Source organism: Lepidochelys olivacea, assembly GCF_965140295.1.
Source record: "Lepidochelys olivacea isolate rLepOli2 genome assembly, chromosome: 7".
Classification (NCBI taxonomy): Eukaryota; Metazoa; Chordata; order Testudines; family Cheloniidae; genus Lepidochelys; species Lepidochelys olivacea.
In genome coordinates, this window is record NC_140417.1 from 119,860,301 (window position 1) to 119,879,502 (window position 19,202).

Genomic DNA, 19,202 nt, shown 5'->3' on the forward strand with positions numbered 1-19,202 from the left:
ATTAGTATTTTTCCACCGCAAACAAAAACAAAACAAAACAAAAAACAACCCACAAAATAAAAACACTTTTGTTAGAGGGAAATAGCAGCACATTTGTCAAAGGGCAAAACTGCCACTTCTCATTATGGGGCCCTGACAAAGGATCCACCCCACTAGCGATTTAGATTAATCGCTTTTCATTAAGAGCCAATAAACAAACTCCAGCCAGAACCAACTCCTCTGTCACTTCCTGGTGTTGCCATTTATACTTGCTATAAGGAACGGCAAAGGAGCACCAGCGAGTTGTCAGATGTAATTTATAGGTTTTTAAGATCTAATCATTTTCTATAATATTAGATTAAATGGCACCCTTTATTAAAGAGGAAATTACGTTTCACCTTGCTGCATTCTAGAGTATATATTTTTGTGCCTTCTGTGGCTTTGAAATGGGACTGGACGGGAGGAGTTGATTACTGTGAAGGGGAAGTCCTTGAAAAAGTACTTGAGCCGAGGATTGCTACGACATGGCATTCCTCCCGATGCTGCAGCTCCAAAGCTTATCCTCGCCTGAACGGCGAAGTCCCGGTCTCAGGGGCTGCAGCGGGAAGGCAGGTGCAATAAGCACAGAGGTTACTGGTATGGAGGGGGTCCTCTCTTGTGAACCCCTTCAGCTGGATGATCATATATGGGTGAAATTCGAGACCCTACAGCACGCGAGTCCCCTTCAGGGGTTAACTGGGCTTCAGATACTGTTTAGGGTCCTGTGCTGGCCCTGTGCCCAGTGTGAATTTCACCCACGTAACACTCCAACAGATCTGGAAGACAGTCAAGTCCTAACTGCCTGGTTCATTTTGGACAGCAGTGCTTGTTTACAAGCCTGGAGAGCTCGTGAATAAAGCCAGCCAAAGCTGGAGCAGTGGGTGGGTGTGATTATTCTGTTCAGAGCATCTCTGCATAAACACCAGATGAGAAAGGCTCATGCTTTCAGAGCAGGAACCAAAGAACAGGGAGTCTCATCCGGGGCCACAGGATCCCTTCCAAGGGCAATGTTGGGCTTATGCCTGTGGGCTGAGATTTTCAGAGCCCATCAGTAGAGTTAGCCGCACAACTTCTACAGAAGTTAATGGGAGTCATAGGGCTAACTCCTCATGTCGGCAACAAAAACCCAACCGAGGGGCTATATTGTTCAAAGTAACCGCTGGGTTGCATGGGAAGCAGGGAGGCACTCTACACCTGGCATGGAGGATGGAGCTTCCTCCATGGGCAATGGGGGAAGCTACAGCTGCTGCACCTTTTACAAGGGCGAGCCCAGGAATCTCCCTACTGAGCCACAGTGGGCTTGGAAGTGGGAGGCAGTCACATCATGTCACCAGGGCCACTGAAATATTGAGTGTCAAGTATCAGGGGTAGCGGTGTTAGTCTGTATCCATAAAAACAACAAGGAGTCTGGTGGCACCTTAAAGACTAACAGATTTATTTGGGCATAAGCTTTCGTGGATAAAACCCCCACTTCTTCAGATGAAATACTGAGTGCCACTGATGACACTAATGTAATAATACCCTTAGGTGGGACTGGAACCTACGGAGCTGAGGGTCTGAAAGCATGAGCCTCTAACACTTGAGCTCAAAGCCTAGCTGCAGTGGGAGACTCATAAACCTCTTTACAAGCGCTAACCACTAGACGGGGACAAAGCGTCACACGGCATTAGTACGGCTTTCACTAATACTCCACTACGCCTAGCATTCGGAGTCCCCATTGGCTCCCATCACCTTCCACGGTGCAGGAGTGAACCCTCGGTGCATGGAAGCGCCAAACTGTGGCTCCCTCTCACCTGCCCTGCACATAAATCCAGCTCCGTATCTCTCTTAAACCGTATTATCCGTGTCACTCATCGCACAGCAGAGCATTCAGACTGAAAGCCTTACCGTCCCCTCTTCATCCGGCTCTCCCTCCCTATAGAAGGCAATGAGTCTGCTTTGCACACAGTGGAATCTTTGATTGAAATGCCTTTTGACTGCAATTGAAACAACCTGCCATAAAAGGCATTTTTATTAATATCAGGTTTTGTGAAACCCTTTTATTTTATTTCCCAACCAAACATACATTTTGACTGTAAATTACCAGATCACGTCTCTTTAAATGGGCACAGAGAAGTTTTATAGGTGCAATATCTTCAGCAATAGCACCACTGAGTTACATTAGCAGGAAGCATCCTACTAAATGAATAAAGAAGACAGGCTCAAAATAAATGCCTTTTGTTCCCAGAAATAAATACATGGCACTAAACTATTATTTAGAGCCTTCTGATTTTCCTGTTCACTTGTAATATGCTTTTCATGAACTGTGTCTATTTCAGAATCTCCAGCCTCACTTTTATTTCCCAACATAAAATGGTGTTGAAAAAAAAAAACCCCACAACCCTTCCAAACCTGCTGAGCTAAAGAAGAGCTTTGTTCCTTGGCATAACGTCAGTAACTTCATCATTAGCTGTGCATTGCACTGGTTTGTGATTAAAATTAGGTTTGTTTTGAGAAGTGACTGTAAAAATAGCACCCTGTTTATTGCCTCTGATATTTCCATATCAAATGTGCTCATCTTACGAGTGAAAAGATGATTTTCTACCTGCTAAACCTTCAGGCTCAAAGTCAAGCCTGGCTCTTTCTGGAGCTTGCTGGAATTTTTCATGCAGACAGTTTTACTGCTGAAAAAAATGTGGTTTTATCGGAGGTGAAAATGGGGAAATGTCCATTCCAATTGAAAGGTTTGTTTAATTTTGGCTTAAAATGCAGTTTTGTTTCAGCTTCTCAGTTAAGAAAAACAAACAAGATCAAATGATGTTTTAATGTCAAAACGTTAATTCAAACCAAAGATTAGTTTTGTTGCAATATTAAAAAAATCATTTTTGTTTATAGAAACCAAAACAAAACAGAATGGAACAACATTGTAAGTCAAAGCGATACAAACAATGTTGTTTTTTCTTTCACAATGTTCATTCAAACCAAAAATTTTCAGTTCTCATCCCTTCAAAACCTCCTAAGGAAAACCAACATCTTTCAGCCAAAACATTTCAAATGACGATTAGTCTATTGAAAATGTTGGTTTTCCGACCAGTTCTTCCCTTCCTTTCCCTCCAGCATCACCGGTATATAAAGATCCTGCAAGCCAATGTCTTCAGTTATACCATGGCAACCTTCCTGTCTTTGGAACTGCCTTCAATAGGGGTTGCACAGATGTAACACATTGCACCTGAGGTCGCATCTGTACAAACATTTTGAATCAGGGTTAGGGTTAGGGTTCTAAATCAGTTCTATTTAAAAAACAATTTTAGTCCATTTAAATAAACCAGTACAAAGCCCCGAGGAGGCGCACACATTGGTTTAAATGGGTCTGTAAATTTACGACACAAGCTACCTCAACAGAAACCAGCTTCTTTAATTGAATTGAGAGAGTCAACACAGGCTTTCTGCACCATTTAAAAGCACCCTTTCACTCAAGCTGGTGAACGTCCGTGTTGAGACCAGCCCTTAGTTAAAACATCTATTGAAGTTGTCCAAGAAGAAATAGACTCCTGCAGGAGTAACAGGAGAATAAAGTAGCAACAGCTTACAGTTCTTTAATGCCTAAAATCAGCAGATCTGATGCTGAATACACACAGGGAGCCAATCTGCCAAGTAAGAAAGCACCATAGTTACAAGATAACTTTCCAAAGAAGACCCGCACGGTGTTTGTGAAAAGGGCGACATTGCACCAAAGTGCTGTTTATCCCAGGTCAGGTAAAGGGCTAATAAACCTTCGCTTGTAGCCCTGGCAGTGTTATCCCAACCCTGGCTAGGAATGGGTGAGAAGGTATTTCGGAAATTCCATCTCTTTGTCCGTTCAGTCTTTGCCTCTTCCCTGAGGATAACAACCGTAGCAATGTGTTTGACATAGGCCACCAAACAGGACAGCCTTCAGATAGTAACAGCTTCTACTCAGCTACTAACCTGGGCTGGACTCCAAGCAGCAATCTAGAGGTAATAGAGTGGGGATTTTGCAAATCGGAAGGGTAAACACCAGGGAGGGAGAAGAGCTAAAGCTAAAGGACTATGTTGGCACCAGAACAAATGAATATAAATTGGTTGTGAATAAATTTAGGCTGAAAATTAGGAGATTTCTAACCATCAGAGGAATGAGGTTCTGGAGCAGCCTCCCAGCAGGAATAGTGGAAGCAAAAGCTTGGCACTAGACTCAGTGATCCAGGAAGTCTTTTCCAGTCCTCTGTTCCTAGATGAATCATTATTGAAATTTGTGATGCTATTTTCTTTATCATGAGACAGCCCCAGCCCCATTTCTTGGGCTCAATATCTTGCTTGAAGTTGAGACAGGGATTTCCCCAACAACTTGTGGACATCAATCTCCTGGTACAGATTTGCTGAGGTTTCCGGAGAGCTAATGATTCTGGACCTACGCTAGTCTAGCTTCTTGTAGCTTCACTTCTTATTGCTTGAACATTACCATTAATAAGAGATTTAATTAATGAGAATAGCATCAGATCACTAGCTCTCCGAACTATAACACTGGAACCTGAAAGGATGAAGTGCACTTCACTCACTTTATAAGGTTTTATGGAGCATGTGTTATAAAAGTACCTCAACCGTAAGGCTTTTTTATACCTTGGCACTCACTTCGATACAATCCCATAAAATCCAAGCAATCTTTAAGTGTTAAAGGTGACTTTCACCACTGTATTTATTATTGAAAAATGAAAAATGGGACAGACACACGTACAAATTGAGCAATGAAACACAGTGAAACCAGTTTCCAAGGCTTCAGCAAGGGGTTTACGCTATACGAACCATGAAGAAACAGCCAAACAAGCCTCTCAAAATCCATTTAGGTCTCCAGACGAAGCTCTCACCAGAAGCCTCCTTTCCATGCAGGCTTTTTGTTTTAATTGCACACCAGCAAACTCTGCAGGATCACACAGCTCTGGGGTTCAATGCCGTACCTCAAGTGTATCAGGGTATCTGTCCCAATGGGTCTCACACCACCGACTGAGCTTGAAGCCTTTCACAATCGGGGCTTCAGTATGGGCATTCGGGCAGAGCCCACGGCTCTCCACCTATGCTAACGGCAAAAGGGAGCCCATACACACACAGAGTCTCCTTTCCTTGGCTTGGGTAAGCAGTTCTAACCTGGGGGGAGTGGTGAGAGCAACCCCTGCTGTTCACACTCCTTGGGCAACTGCCCATAATCCAGTCTCCACATCTTCCCTGTGGCAATTAAGGCGCTTGAATCTATGAGAGAGGGGAACACTGGGACAGTGCGATCGCAGTTGTGTGTCCCCCCTGACCTCCCTGGTAAATAGGTGTTTCCCCAACCCTCGGTGCCAACCATGGCTCTGCAGAGACCTATCTCGGTTTCCCTTTCTCTCCAAGCACCCACACAGGCTTTCTCCAGGCTCACACCATTTCATGCCCGGGGCTGGCTGAATAACAAACAGTTCAAAACAATCCTCAAAAGTCCCAAAGTAAATTCTGTCACCACAGCATCTGAGTTCATAATCAGCTCTGGCATCTTCAGCCAGTCCTGGAGCACTTCTGTCCGGTCTGCTCTTCGCCCACCAGGCACTCAGCCTCCTTCGGCTCTCTTGCTCTCATTCTTGAGGCAAACAAATCCCTCCTGCTGCTCTCCTGGCCCTACCCTGGTTACTTGGGATCTCCTGCTCTCTGCAGCCTCTGCCACAGCTCCCACTACCAGCACCCTTACCTCCCTGAGTTGAGAGAGGTCGGTGAGTAGCCTTCCTTCCCCAGTGGCTGTCTCCCCCTTTATAAGGCCCAGGTGCCTTCCCTTAAGCCCAACTGGGCACTGGGTAATCAATCACAAGAGCACCAGACCCCGCTTCCTCTTAAATGGGCCAGTCACTCTGTGACACCCTCCTTTGTTCTATGGCCATAAACCTCTTATAAGGCCTGACCACTGGATAGGGACAAAGACCCATGTTCTCCTAGCATGTGTTACCCAGAGTTGGGGCACACCTGGGTATTCTGAGACCATGGCAGCTCACTTTTCATGTGTTTGGTGCAGATATTCAATAGGATGGAGGAGTGGGCAGAGCCTTTTGGGATTCCAGGGGTGACAGGTTTGCTGGCAAAAGAGCCATCGCCCATCACCCTTCTGTGGGAGTGGTTTCAGGGGAAGGAGTGATACCATCTCAATGCTTTTCCCCTGAATCCTGTTACTTGTCTGAGGAGAGCTCAGTCAAGGCTAGTCAAACGAAGATGGATGCCTTCCCACTATCCAGTGGCTAGGAGGCCATCCGTCAGCCCAATCCTTGTTCCCATTCATGTGCTGAATTAAGCCTTGCAATACCCTTGTAAAGTAGGTCACCATGGTGGCCTCCCTTTTCTTTCTGGTTATTTGTTTAGATGTGTACAGAAGCAATAGGGGGCCTGTCCAAGGCTCCAGGCACCCAACCCATAAATTAAAAAAAAGAATCAAAAGTAAGCTGCCCACACAACACAAACCTCACCCCCTCACACACCCATCAGACCTAACGCCTGGCAAAACCCCATTAAACCTCACCCCCTGCAGCAGTGCATACACAAAGATGCACCTTGTGGCATGCCCTGAAGATCAGCAAATCAAAGCTAGTTTGGGCCAAATGAGAGCGCCGGACCCCCATGGAAGGCATGATACCTCCTCTATGCAGATGGGGAAACTGAGGCATAAGATACCATGGCTTAGGTGAGATCAGAGGCAGGAATAGAACCGAGGGATTTCAGGTCCCTCTTCCAACCTTCACATGAAGCCAAATCCCACACTAGATCTAATTTGTACAATATAAACATTTGGGGAAAAGACTCAAACTAGACATGCTGCAAACCAGAAACCTTCGGTATTGTTTTATCGTTAGGCAGGTCAGAACGACATGTCTCCCTGCTTTCTCTTGTCTTCTTGGCACTGGACACGTGTACTTTTCCTGTTTAATTACAAGGCACAGCAAGCATTTGCTTGTTAAATTTCGGGTGCCGGTGGGGATGGAAGTCATCCAAGAAGCATGTATCTGACCTGGCAAAGAGTCACTTATTGGCACTGGGCATGTGATTGGTTGTAAAACCTTTTTACTGCTAGCCACATAACAGATCCTACCCAACATCAATTGCTCTCATTTTATATTAATCCAAGTCACCCATCCCTCCACCTGAAAAAGAATAGTGACAAATAGGAATTTTCTCCATGTGTTCATAGAGCATCATAGAAAGGAACTTTTCTGTTACACAACTTGATCTTTCTTCTCTTTTTCCCCACCTTTAGTGGTCATACGGTTCTGGGGTGCTTAGAAATAGGGATCCTTCTTCTCCACAAACAAAGTCCCTTTTCACAATCCCGAAAGGCTGTGCCCAGTAACTGGTTGTATTTGGCAGGTCCTCTCTAGAAACTGAGGCACTGGTTGCTGGGGATGACAGCCTACTGCTGCAGTGTAACTCAACAGCCCCTTCCATGACTGTGCTGAGGTCCAGCCAGGATATAGAGGGAGACCCTGTGTGATGACATTACACGGCACAGGTTGTGTTTGGATGTGGGAGCTAGACAGCCAGAGAGAATCCCAGGGTCTGTTTGTGTCCAGCAGCCTCACTAAAGAATCCCTTTAGAGCTGAGTCCAGTGTCTTCTCCACTATAGCATGACCCAAAAGTTGAGAAGTCCCTTCTGAGTTCAGCGTGAGAGATGACCGGAAAGTAAAGATGTCAGAACTCACAGATGTTCAGCGATTCCATTTAAATGAGCAACCTAACATCCTAAACTATCCAGCCCTCTAGTCTGCATGAAACTGGGCTGGAATTTCATGACATTAGCATCTGCCTGTGTATACCACGCATACAGTCTAGCTTATGGTATTTTAGCTCTTCTGGTCTTTGCTGAATTAGGAAGAGCAGAGAAAATGAAAATCAATTCCTCCAAAAGAAAATTAATTGGAACCTTGGAGAAAAGATTCAGTTCAAGTTTTGGGCAGACTTTGATGCTTGTTGTCTCCAACCTGGGCCAGCTTTTGCATACAAATTAACATGTGGACACCCTCATTCCTGCTCAGAGACGCCTTCTAATCAATGGGAAGCAGCCATTAAGACAGACGGGGAGAGCTGAAAATCTAGAAGGAGCTATGCTAGACCTTTCTTCTTTTTACTTTTCCATTTAGCATCAAATCATTTAGCACTGAACTATTGGTAAAGTAAAACCACTGCATGAAGTGCTGTATAAAGACAGACATTTACATTTGCCAAAAGTGATTTCCAGGTGATACGTCTTCCCTGGTCCCAGCTCAGAGGATGAACTCTTTCAAAGCACTGGCATCCAGCCTATTCTTTTAGTTACCAGATGTTTTGTGTCATTGAATGTGTCTCCTCTGAAAGCCCTGTGGATGACAGGTTTTCCCTGATAATGGCAATGAGATGCCCAGGAGCGGCTAACCTCATGGACTGGGCTTGCACTTTAGCAAGTGAGTGATACTTAAACAACCACGTGTGCTTACGTGTAACTGTGCATTAGCCAGAAGAAGCGATTTCTAAAGTTTCTAATCAATGTTTTGCCTTGATCTGCAGACTGGTGCGTTGCACGAGCTAGATCAGTGGGGTTCTTTTGTCACTCTCTGCGCTTTTACGGGCAGAAGCCTTAATTGCTGTAAAATCCCAAATATGGTTTTGCATAATGCAGAATCACCAGCCTTCTCTAACAGTAGCATTGTTTCCATGCTGTGGGTATAAGGGAATAAGTAGCTTTTGTAGTTATAACATATATATTATTTGAATCAATGCACATTTGTGCTATTCTCCACAGAACACGAGAGCAATTATCGTTGTTGCAGTAACTTACCAAGGAAAGCAGAGAAGCTTGTAGAAAATATGGGGTAAGCAAAGCCTATGTGCACTAAAATTCATGGACGGGAAGGTACATTGAAAACAACATTTATATAACAAAACTTCTGTGGCTACAGGCCTGGATCTTGCAAACACTTATGCATGTGAATAACTTTACTCATGCTAGGTGCTCCATTAAAGTCAAAGCTATTTGTGTGAATAAAACTACTCCTGCGTGTAGGTGTCTGTAAGATGGGGCTCATATATAGTAGAGTATTTCATTTGAGGATTGCATAATGTTTCACAACCATTAAATTGATATATTTTAAGAAAATAAAGATTGCATTACGGGTCATCCCAGAAACTATTAAACCTGAATATATCTGTAAATACCGCCATGCTTTTCACTGTTTATTTCCTTTTTGCATTTTATTCAGTTTGGAGAGTGAACATAAACAGTAGTATGTGTCATCTGCGGTCACCGATTATTAGAACCTGACTATCTGTCTTCGGGCATGTCTCCCAATATGGGCAGAGACACATGCTAGTTCTGCTCAGGCCAACAGGCTATAGAGTGGACGCGGCAGGGCAAGCTAGCCACCCAAGTGCAATCCCATCTGATCCTTTGGGTTCAAACGTAGGTGGATGGCCTGAGCCACCTGCAGCACCACTGAGGCCGCACTGCAAAAACACACTGGCTTGAACAGAGCTAGAACGTGTCTGTCTAGCCATGCTGGGAAACCCCCTCCTAGCTGCTGCACAGACATAGCCCTAGACTCTTATATGGAATCTATTATCTGAGTGTCACCCAATCTCTGATGCGTTTATGCTCGCACCACCACCACTGTGCAGTAGTAGGGAAGTGTTATTATCCCCATATCACAGATGAGGAACTGAGGCACAGAGAGGCTAAGACTCACATCCTCAAAGGTATTTAGACACCTAACTCCATCTGAAGTCAATGGTAGTTAAGCACCTAAGTACCTTTGAGGATCTCAGCCTACATGCCGTGCCCAAGGTCACGCAGCAAGTCTGTGATGGAGCAGAGGGTCAAACACAGATCTCCCGTGTTCTAAGCTAGTGTCTTAGCACCTTCCTCTCGGGAATTAACAGGATGCTGTTATGTTTTGGTTGCAAACACTGAAGGAAAATGTTATTTATTTAAAGAATATGGAAATATTTCTATTAACCTTAGGCCTTGTAAAATCTTTTAACCCAATCTATGTTTTAAGTCAATCTTGACCTGACATTGTCGAAGTCAGTCAGGCTACGCAACATCCTAGTGAGGTAAATATGAAACCCATTTTTTTACAGATAGGTAAATCAGAGATAAAGAAAGGAAGTAAAGTGACTTGACCAAGGTTACAAAAAGAGTCAATGACAGCATTGGAAATAGGACATAAGAGACCTAACTTCGAGTCCCTTACTGTAATCCCACCACATCTCTCCCATATTCTAGTGTATTAACAAATTATATATTGGCTAGAGTCCAAAATCTACTGACTTTGGCGGCAAAACCTTGAAAGCCAAGCAGATACAATTCTGCCTATATGAATACACCATATATTTTCTGTTTCTCCAATTCTTGCATTGTTTAACTAATAAGGGACACATGCACAGAAACATACTGTTTGGATTTTCATAATGTTCCCTTTCCTCCATTAGTCACACCATTGTGGTGTTTGTGTTTATTCTTCAACACTGGAGTAGGGGCTATGTTATAGAGCAACTTGGAAAATTATTTCATGAACATTTTCAAAACTGATTAGATTTCTCAGTGTTTCCTCTGGACCCACATTTCATTTCTTGTAAAATTTTGGGTGATAATTTGTGGTCAAATTTTAATGGACGTTGTTTCCCAAATGTTTTGTTTACTGAAAAGCAAATTTTCTTACTGAAACTGGATTTTTGGTAAAGGAAAAATTTAGAAAGTGATTTAGACAAATTTCACTTAAAAGAGCATGGGAGAAAATTTCACAAACAAAGGAAAACTTAAATCATTTCCACAAAGTTTTATTTCTGACAAAAATACCCTTTTTTAAACCAAAAAACGCCTTTTTCTTGTGAAAAATATTGACCAGTTCTGCCATGTTGTTGTGACATACTCTTCGTGTTCCGCATTTTCAGTTTTTACCAATTTTCACCAATAAATTACCAGTTTTTCTTAATTAAAGGAGTTAGCTTTTTACTAATTTACACCCTTTTATCAATCTACTCAATATTTTTTCAGGCACTTGTTTTTGTAAAACTCAACGCTTTACACGATTGTTGTGTCCTGAAGCCCTGAGACTGAAGCAGCTGCATAGTGTAAAACACAGCACACACACCCGGCGGAGGTCGGAAAATCAAATGATAGTTAATATCGTGCTATGATTGGCTCACCAGGAGATGCTGCCCACCTATTCCTTTGCGTCTGTTTAGTGCGGTGCTGAATTGAAAAGATCAATCCTCCATAGATAAAGATAAGGCAAACCGGGGGCGAAAACGCAAATCTATGCCTGAATACCAACAAGAAAACCAGTGCTTAGAAACTCTGAAGTACAATAAAGACAGGAGTGAAGAGGATCCGTTGTGTTGTAAGTACTGCAGCATTGAGGTCAGTGCTCGCGCTCAGGCTGGCAGAATAAAGGAGCACGTCGAAAGCAAATGACGCAAGGAGCTTAAAGAAGAAAGTGAGCTTCAGGATAAACGGTCAATATCAGGAGCTTTCACCAGGACTTTAACCACCGAGAGGACACAGCACAACTGTGTCAATGAATTTGTGCGCGCTCTTTGTTTTGCCGGACAATTGCTGTTAATTGCAGAGGGGCCTACTCGTGACTTTGTGCGACAACCCCGTCCAGCAGCAAAACCCCTTCCTAATTCAGACAACCTCACTCGTACGTATCTGAAAGCCAATGACGATGCTTTAGTATCTAAACAGACGGAACGAATTGATGGAAATGTGGTGTCTAGTCTGATTTTTGACAAGTCTCCTTTTTGGACCGTCCAATTCTTTTTCGTTTTTTGATTTCAAAGCAAATAAACCCGCATTGTTTTGGGCTGATGTGACATTCATCCCCTCTGCTGACAGCCCTTCTGTCGATGCAGCAATAATGGACATGTCTGAGATGTACCAACTCGCTTGGGAAGATGTGGCCACAGCGAACACAGATTCTGCTTCCTACCTGGCTACATTTGCACAGGAGACTAAACTCAATCAGAAACTGGAGCTGTCCCTGTTCATCTGATTAATGTTGTGCTGTTAGCAGCTACTGCTACAGAAGCAATGAAAGACATGATCTCTTGCATCGTTGGATTCGGAGCCATTTTCAAGCATGTGAACAAGTTGCAGGCTTTGTTTTGCACAGTGTGAGGCAAGTGCAGCGCCGACTGCTGATTACCTAGCCCTGTTGTGCCACATCGGTGGACGAGCTTGGGCTTCGCTGCCTGTCATGTAAATCAGTCGCTCTCAACTAGGGGTCCGCGGCCCTCTGGGGGTCTGCAAGCCCTTTCAAGGGGGCCATGGAGCCCCGCAGCTGAAATCCGGTGCCCCAAACCCCAAGCCCTCCCCCCCGGGACTGAAGCTGAGAGTCCCAAACCCTGGCGTCCCCCCACTGAAGCCAGGAGCAGCGGTGATGAAGCCAGCCCCAACACAGACAGAAGCCCTGGGCCCATGGGCAGAGTTGATGGGGCACGAAGGTGTTGCCCCCCCAACTGCAGTGCCTTACCCAGAGTGGGGCAGTCCCGGGGACAGCTCAACCCCCAACCTCTTCCCTTCGCTCAGCTCCCTCAGGCCCCACCCTCTGGCCAGGTCATAGACAGAGGGGAAGCCGGAGCCAGGCAGTGCAGGGCAGCTGCTCCTCTGGCGGGTGGTGCCATGGAGTGGGCAGCTGTGGCATTTCCCCATCTGCTGCTGATGCCCAGGGTTGCAGCTGCTCCTCAGCTCCCAGCCCCCTTTGGCTGCTCACGCAGCTGGTCAGAGCAGCCTGGGCGGGGGACCCGGCTCCAGGGCCAACAGAGCCCTCGGGGTGTAGCCACCGGCAGGAGAGCCCTCCCGGCACACAGCCCCTAGCCACACCTTTCCCTGCACCTTGAGCTCCCTCCTGCCCGGACACAGCCCCTAGCTACCCCGTCCCTGCACCTTGAGCTCCCTGCTGCCCGGACACAGCCCCTAGCTACCCCGTCCCTGCACCCTATGCTGTTTTCAGACTTTTTGAGCTGAGTCCCCCCTTTGAGTTATATTTTTTGGTTGCATCCCCCCACGACCCAGACAGGTTGGGTGGCCTGCTGACGTATGTCAGGGCGGGAAGGTGGCATTTCCTCTCTGGACCCTGCCTGCCCTTAGTCCCCCAAAATAGAAGTCAAACTGCACCTATACCCAGGGGCCTCACTCCTGGCCCAGAGCCCCGAGTGCCCCCCTCCCCACCAGGCCCCAGAGTTTTGATAGCATGTTGGGGGGGCGTCTCAGAAGGAAAAAGGTTGAGACCCCCCCGATGTAAATAATGCCTGGACTGTGCTAATGCATCTCCTGGTTTGTTGGTTCAAAGCAGAAACTCTGACAAGGCTGGCAAATAATCAAAATGACCGCCAGATTCTGTGCACCAAGGTAATGTCCATTGTTGAAAACCTGGAGACCCTATGGGACCCACAAAAAACACTGGCGTTTTCTTCAGCTGCTGCCAACACGTTTGCCTATAGAGATGTTTACCGGACCCTGACAACCAAAATCTCTGCTGAACTGAGCACAAAAGCTACAGGAGAAACATAGGGTGAGAAATCAGCCGCTTCCAGAAATCCCTTCAACCCCAGAACACCAGAGAATCAACAAAGCATTCAAAACTTTCATCACAAGACTCCGCGAGGAATAGGAGTCTACTGTGGCCCGTAATTGGAATCCCCAAGTGTTTGGTGCCGAAGATTGTTTTTGGAATGTCATCCAAGTATGGCACCCCTTCCTCAAGGTGATTTTTTCTGCAGACTACAAAAAGAAAAGGAGGACTTGTGGCACCTTAGAGACTAACCAATTTATTTGAGCATGAGCTTTCGTGAGCTACAGCTCACTTCATCAGATGCATACCATTATGCCAGATTGTTTCAACCATTTGCCAGTAAAAATGAAATTTCCACTCAGAAAGGGGGATTCGCTATTTACATGAACATGCCTAACCCTGACGATTAGAGCCCTGCGTGGATACAAATTTATATCCACGGATAGAAATCTGTATCTGTTGAACCGCAGGGCTCTCCCGGGAACCGCTGCAGTGAAAGGAGCAGAACATGGGGCCGCTGCTCCCAGGAGCCTGTGCCCCAGGCCGGCAGCTCCTCCTGTGCGGCTGTACTGCCCCCAGCCCCTGCCCCAGTTGCTCGTTACCGAAGATATCGGAGTTGAAAACGAGAGGTGTGGCCTCCCATTCCATCTGATCCCTCCCCAAGGTTGCGGCACTGAGTCTGTGGGATTGCATACCTGCTCAGAAGCATCAGTCCATAAACACAGGCTCATGACGTCACTGCAGGCACTCAGGAACCGATGGGCCAGGAGAAGGCCAGCTGGCATCACTGCTCTCTGCTTCTGAATTTGCTATAGCCTGGCCCAGTTCACACACCACAACCCTAGGGAGGCAACCAGTGCTATTTTCCTAGCTGACTCTTCATGTGTGGTGCCACATGGAGTGGGAAAGAAGTTGCTTTTTGCTGACAAAAACCCAAGCCAAGCATAAGATTGATGCCTTTCTTCATTTTATTTTTCTTCCGCTGGGAAATGTGGCGGCTTTCCGCACCTCCCGCTGTTTAACTGGAAATCTTATTGATTAATTACTTACAGTACAGTAATGCCTAATATTTCCCAGTCAAGAATCAGGGCCCCATTTGGTAGGCACTGTACAGACAAGTAACACGCCATCCCTCATTCATAGAGCTCACGGGCTAAGCGGATGGAACTGATCAAAGGGGTAGGAATGGATTAGGAGGAGAAGGTAACGACTGCAATACACCAAACAGAGGTTGGCAGAAAAGCAGATGACCTAGCTCGCCATTTGCCTACCTGGAGCCGGAGGGGAGTGAACTGGAGGGGTGACAGTAGAGAGAAGTCTGAAGGGAGGTGGCAGCTTTAAAAATTGTGAAGTGGTGATTCCCTCCATGCAGAGGGGATGACATGGGAGAAAGTGCCATGATGGTGGAAGGAGGAGAAGACAGGCAAGCAAAGGGGACTGGCACTAGACCAGGTCAGGAAATATTTTTCCCCGTGTGAAAAATGTTGATGAAAATGAAAGTGTCTTTGTTTTCCTCCATGTGAAAATCTCCATTTTGATGGAAAACATCTGACCAGCTTTCGCGGGCCTCGTTGGCAGAGTGAAGGCAGGGGGAGGTGAGTGAGGTAGCTCGGTAGGTTCGCAGATCTGAGAGCCAGGTTAGGCGAAACGGTGAAGGCCTTATCGGCAAAGACAAAAATGTGGTGGAGGAAGGGGAGCCTCTGGAGGCACATAAAGGGATAACGAGGGTCATGGGGTCAGATTCCCTTAACTCCCTCTATAAACACAACCCATTTCTGGATATATTTCTCCCTGCTACTCCCAAGGGCACTGAGCCCACCAAACCTACCTGGCATAGGGGCAGATTAGGGGGAGTGGGGAGGAAGGAAAGGGTCACAGCAGATCTTGTAAAGCCTCAGTCCCAAACGAATGGTTTTGCAGGAAGTCCCAGATGTCACACCAAACCCTGGTGTGATGTTCCCCTCTGATGATCTGCTAAGTAACTACAATCCTTGACTCTGGGAGCTAGCCTTACCCTGCTCTGCGGTGAGAACCCCTGTACGGGGAGACTTTGGCAAACCAGTAAAGTGCCTGAAACCACTATGGCTTATTGCTAAAAGCAGCCAAGTCAGCAAGCTGTAAATTGGCCATTCAGCAGTCTCAATTTAACCAAGGCAGGAGGGGAGGGAGGTCTTTGGGTGCCACAGAGAGGGCAGCTTGACCCCACATCCTTCCTGATAAGAATTGTATTGAAGCTGCTGATACATGCATCTTAGAAGAGCAGGATGTGCCCCAGGAATGTCTATTGGGGCCTCAAAGCTGCAAACTCTGGAAAAACCCACACCTGGTTAATCAATAATCAGAATAAAGCCCTCTTGCTTGACCACTGAAACTGCCTGCTTAAGGGTTTTCTTTAGGGGACATGTCATTCTATTACTAATGTATAAATAACGGGGGAAAGTTTGAGGTTGGGGGGGACTCTGCAGGACTGGACTCTCCCCGTGGATGCAGCTTGTGTTCCCCACCAGCAGATGGGCTGCCGCTGTGCCACTCGAGAGCCACACTCAGCTTTGGTAATTATCAAGGGTTGGGGGTGTTTTACTAACCTGTTGCAGATGTGTGTGTAAGTGCTTGAGACTAAGTAAAATTTAGCTTTAAGTGAAAGCACCCTTGTGTTGTCCTGTTTGTGCCAGCCATCTATCGGTCGGATGGCCGTGTCTCCCCTGATTTATTTCCTGACACCACCTCGCACAGAGTAAAAGTTACCAAGAGCTTTGGGTTGAAAGAACCCCGGGTAACACTCCCACTCCTGGGTTGTTCACACACAGCCTCTAGCATGTAAACTGCTTCTTGGATTGTGCAACTGAATGACGCTAGCCAATATCTCCAGTCCCAGACACAACCCTAGGAACCTCCGTCTTGCAGCGTCCAGTTGTGCCCGTTTCTCCTGGCTCTATCCATGCATCACTTGAAAAATAATCTCTCTCCTCCTCTGGATGCAGTAATGTCCATTTGTGTACAGAGGAGCGGGGCATTTCAAGACAGATGGTGCTCACGGAGCTCTGACTAGTGCAAAAAGAAACAAAGCAGGTTTCTAAGTCCTGGAAAGGTTCTTCTCTGAGATCCAAACCAGGATTTTGGAACAAAATCAAATAGAGCCTGCCCCCAACACATCCATCTCAGGTATTCCAGGAGACCCAATGCATGCTGGGATAGAGCATTTTCGAACAATTAAAGGGCTGATAATAGCCGTGCTGATGTAAAACGACTGCAGCTGCATCTTAAAAAGGTGGCAGGCGCACAGGTGAGGTGGAAGGGGAATAGCTTGTCAAGTGCGCATCAATTGCTCAGTAACAGCTCTTTAAGACACACTGCCCCTTTATTAATATTGCTGTAGCTATCAATTTAACTCCGAGAGGATCCCGCTGAGATCTGGGACCCAGTGTGCTAGACTCTGTTTATACAAATGGTAAGACACATTCCCCACCCCGACACACAAAGCTCTGTCTGCATTTTAAAGAGGGGGAACTGAGGCACAGAGACTAAGCAAATTGCTCAAGGTCACACAGGAAGCCTGTGTCAGAGATGGGGGACATAGTCCAGACCTCCTGAATCCCAGCCCAGTTCCTTATCCTCCCAGGCCATCCTTCCTCCCTTATGCTGCAGTCTTTGCTACACTCCGCACTTTTAGTTAATTCCAGGAGGCCATCTAGCAAGAGTGAATGTGTTTCATTAAACATGAGAATTTTCCATATGAACAATACTGAGTTTCTCTGGTTTATTGCATTGTTTCTGAAAAAGAATTAAATAGAAAGATGGTTTTGGGGGGTTGTTGTTTTTTTAAGAAACATAATTGTGCCCTAGTGTATTAATTTCAATCTTCAGAAATCTAGGGCACAACAGTGCTCAAATCCCCCAAGGACCGACATCCCTGTTCCCAGAGCTGCTCTCCCCCCTTACCCCCCCCCAGTCTGCTATTTTTCCCTCCTTTTTAATAACAGAACATGCTGACTCGTTATTATTGATTGATTACTCTGCTGACTGCAAAGCACCACTTCCCCTCCTGGTTAATTCAAAACTACCTCATTTTTCAGACTTCATAAATTAATACAGTATTGGAGCTGAAGCAGTAAAGGAGAAAGCTGCATTTCAGGGGGAAACAGAAGGTGGGGGAGGAAATCTTCTAAACCTGCCCTGCGTTAAGAATCTGCCTCTGAGTTAGACCCCACTAATAAGCTGGGTAATAAAGCACAGCCACACTGGTATTTACTGGCATTTCAGCTTTGTCACTGTAACTATGATAACTCTTAAGCCTCAATCAAGGCAGCTCTGGCCCATCTCAATCATCAAAGCAACGGCCAGACTAAGTGTCAAGTTGCATCTTTCTTGACTCCTGCAACAAATGTGGGAAGTTTCTCCAAGAGCTTTATGAACCATATGCCTCTCATCATCACGCTTTGTGTTGTTATGCGTCAGAGGCAGAGGGGTTAAAGTGTTTCTCCTGGAACAGAGCCGGAGGCATTAGGTGTATGGGTCAAGGTGGCCATCTGGGGTGGTATTAATGCGCCATCAAAAGCTGGGCTGGGATCAACACATTTGAATGGAAAACCCTACGGAGACAACGGGAACCCCAAGGAACGAAGATTAACACCTAGGTGCAGATGGGAAAGAGAGCTCTGTGTGACTCGAAAGCTTGCTTCTCTCCCTCACTGAAGTGGGTCCAATAAAAGAGATCACCTCACCTGCTTTGTCTCTCTACCTAGCTGCAGAGCCAGCGGAATGTGTGGACGCAGCAGGGCTGTGCCTGGAGAACAATGATGCAAGATGTCGGGGGCTGCATTAAGAACTGGACTCCCAGAGCTGTCACCTGGGGCTCAGAGGCAAAGGGACAGAGAAAGAGAGAGCCAAGGATGGATTCGAGAGCAGACCGGCTTGGTGGAGTCCTGGCTTCGGCCCCAATGAATGGTCTTAACCTTTGCTTCACTGCGCTACCCTAAGGGCTTCCCAGTGCTGCATTCCAGTCGGCCATTTGTTTTTGAAGAGGCTGCTTGGTGTCACTGCAGATATTTACTGAAGAGCTCTGCACCTCGAAGGAGGGAAAAGGTCTCTTGAAGGAGTCTGGCTTGGCTGGACTAGCTGCAGGGAACCATGGACAGAGACAGGGCCTGCTGAAGCCCAAAGGCCCTGTTTTTAAGTGGTGGAGGCCACGGGTCTACCTTGCAGCACAGTGGGAATCCTTGGGGTCTAGCACAATGGGGTACTCCCAGGAGACTGGTAAAAGGCCAGGGCACAAACCAGACCAAGTCATTTGACCTGGGCTCTGAGACTCGGTGCCATGGGATTTTTATTGCAGTGTGGACGTATCACCAGAGTCCGATAAACAAGAAAGGATGTCTGACCAGGGCTGCCAGGAATACGTAGCGCAGTTGCCCCGGACACAATGGCTGCAACAGCCCTAAAATCAGAGAGAGAAACCCAGCACACCCAGGGCCCAGCGCAGCTCCGACGGGCAGTCCTGCGTGGCAGCATGAAGGTGGGGGTCCTGAGGCCAAAGTGCAAGCCTTGCAGCTGTCTTGGTCAGACCCATCCCCGTGGCCCCTCTGGGGGCTGGCCACTCCCAAGACTCCACCTGCTGCAGCTACCACCGGCCCCCTTGC

At 46.5% G+C, this 19,202-nt stretch overlaps 1 protein-coding gene across 1 annotated transcript in view; it reads right to left on the reverse strand.

Moving 5' to 3' along the window:
- Positions 1-19,202, reverse strand: part of SORCS3 (sortilin related VPS10 domain containing receptor 3) — a gene marked incomplete at its 5' end in the record, with an annotated part of 489,210 nt that overhangs the window by 200,226 nt on the left and 269,782 nt on the right. The window lies entirely within an intron of this gene.